Source organism: Vicia villosa, linkage group LG2, assembly GCF_029867415.1.
Source record: "Vicia villosa cultivar HV-30 ecotype Madison, WI linkage group LG2, Vvil1.0, whole genome shotgun sequence".
Taxonomy (NCBI): domain Eukaryota; kingdom Viridiplantae; phylum Streptophyta; class Magnoliopsida; order Fabales; family Fabaceae; genus Vicia; species Vicia villosa.
The window spans coordinates 191,496,363-191,498,942 of record NC_081181.1 but is presented as its reverse complement, the minus strand read 5'-3'; the positions used below and the strand labels follow the sequence as shown (position 1 = coordinate 191,498,942).

At 39.1% G+C, this 2,580-nt stretch overlaps 1 long non-coding RNA gene across 2 annotated transcripts; it reads right to left on the bottom strand.

The window, feature by feature from the left end:
• Window positions 1-228: 228 nt before the first annotated feature.
• LOC131653389 (uncharacterized) lies at window positions 229-2,375 on the bottom strand. 2 transcript variants are annotated; one of them, XR_009299062.1, is made up of 3 exons: window positions 2,013-2,375; window positions 1,272-1,867; window positions 229-1,159 (listed from the first exon to the last, which is right to left on the bottom strand). It is a non-coding gene; the product is annotated as an uncharacterized LOC131653389 (long non-coding RNA). The 2 variants fall into 2 exon arrangements; XR_009299061.1 differs by having other exon boundaries at window positions 232-1,433; window positions 1,517-1,867; window positions 2,013-2,371.
• Between the last annotated feature and the right edge of the window lie 205 nt (window positions 2,376-2,580).

Here is a 2,580-nt window from a genome sequence, read left to right as displayed (position 1 = left end):
CCAAGTATATTGCCGCTTCATTACGTGCGTGTGTCAAGCCGTGTAGCTAATGAATCTATTGGAGGAGCTAAGCAGCAATGAGGGTGAGGCTGTTACACTCCTGGTTGATAATGTTTTTGCAATTAATCTTGCTAAAAATCCAATTATACATGGAAGGAGCAAGTATATTGAGATGAGGTTTCACTACTTTAGGGAACTAGTTAGTGAAGGAAATTTGAGATTGTGTTGCACCCCAAAATTTGCCCTCTTTTTCTGTGCTATAAGTTATGAATGGCGTTTATTTCGTCGTTCGAAAATCAAAAGGAAAATAATGAAAAGTTCTCGTTCTTGCAAGGCAGTTCGGTTTAATTGAGTGAGTGTGATGCAAGTCATGATTCTGGAGATGTTGCACCAAGACTTAATTCGAGTTTATGTGGAGTGTATGAATCATCTCAAGCTTAAGGCGTTCATCATGGTTCAAAGTCCAAATTATGTGTTCCAGTCATATTTCTTTGTTATCAAGATTTCAGAAGCGTTCGTTCATTGGTTGGTTTGTATTACGAGTGTTGGTACAATTTGAACATGGAACTTAAAAACTCAAATTGAAATGCATTTGGTGGGAAAGAAATTTAAAAGTTATGTTATCCAAATTACATTCAAAAGTCCATCACCATCCAAATTAAAGAAGAGTCCAAACTCATTACAAAATTCATCACCAAATTTCAATCCAAATATGCAAAATTACAAAAGAGCTTAACCAAAGAACTTTACATCATGGACAAGACAAAATAAAAGGATGGATTTTATTTCTTCTAAAAGCTGAAGAGGGAAATTGGGTCTGCTGCGGAATCCATTGCTGTGATGATCACCTTCCAATCCCTCGTTCTATTTCATATAACTGATTCTTCTCTCTATAGCTGAAGTGCTGCATCCAGGGCTATTTACGTCCACACCTTTGAGAACCATACGGAAGCATAAAACTCCTTGGTCACAATCAAACCAGAACCGGACTTGCATTGAAGGAAGGACTGAAAACCGGTTCACAAAACTCTAACCAAATGCACAGCATCGATTCATAACAAAAGAAGAGTTTTCATAACAAAAACCGCGGCGTCAAAACCATAAAAAACCCGGTTAGATATCAAACAAAACTGATCCCTGCACAATTCACGGACACGTTCTGCGACGGAAGAAAAAGCTCAGAAAAAACGAGATTGACATTATAACAAAAAAAGAATCGATAACAGAAGAGGCAAAAAAAAAAGAAGAGAAAAGGAAAAAGAAAAAAAGACCTGTAACCGAATCTTCATCTTCTTCTCTCCATTCATTCTTCAATCTTCCTCTCATCTTCGAACAACCACCAAAAACCTCTCTTGATTCAATCTTCACCTCATAACAGAAAACTTCACCATTCATAAACTTCATCGCTCCACCATTGAATGACCATCATCGATCTGCAGAAAATCTTAGAAACCTCACAACAAGAAAATCAACAAAGATTGATAACAGAAAACAAAATTGGAGAAGAGAGTGTAACCGAATCCGTAACAAACTTTTGCTCTTGCTCAATCTTCTTCTGGAGTCTTCATCATCGCAGAACCACTCTTCATCAATTCATCATCTCATAACAGAAATCTCTTGCTCTAAATCTTGATCCTCGCCATTTTCAATCGGAGTTCATCATCGAGCCTCTCTTGAATGCTCTCACTATCTTCATCGATTTGCAGCAATCTTCGACTAAATTCAACAATCTGCTCCACTTCAATAATTACGGTCGCTTCAATCATCTTCATCATCCACTTCGACTTCGCATCGCCAATAACCTTCGTTCATCCATCTGCAATTCAGCGCAGGGGCGATAACTCTAATCCTCAATATTCATCATCAACTGCAACAACACCAAATCATTAACAATCGATTCAACCTTCACTCAATATTCATCATCAATTGCAACAATACCACCGCGCAAGGATTTAGATCGCGAGTAGAAGAAGAAGAGGGAAAGGAAGAATAAAAACGAGAGTGAGAATTACCGTTCGAGAAGATCTTCGCTGGCTCTCTTATCACCTTCATCGGACTCGAAGAACCACCGGAATTGCTCCGGAAAGGGAGTCCACTTTTCGACCTACCTTCTACTCCGATCTATGCTCGTTTTGTTGCTCATTGAGATAAGAGGAAGGCGAGTGAGAGAGATCTTTTGAGTGTGGTGGCCGAACTTTGAATCGGTGAGAGAGCGGAGAAAAGAACTTGAATACCGCCGCCGCCATGTTTGCTCGGGAAAAGAAGCTTCAGAACGTGAATGGCTTCAATTCACGTACATAACCCTAATCCCTTTTTAATTTCCACTTGGTTTTAATCTGGTTTATTGTCATTAATTGAACTTTAATCTGATTTGTTTAGTCTTAATTTGATGATAATGATAAATTGGTTAATAAAATCTGAAAATTGGATCAATATTGCTGTTGGGCTCTACACGAATTTGCTAAGTTTACACCACCTCTTGGCCCATACACCTCCATTGTTTGGTTGTAACAAAAGCAAAAATCATCACGTTGGGCCAATTCTGGCTGGGCCCTGCGCCCTCCACCTAGACTGCACCCC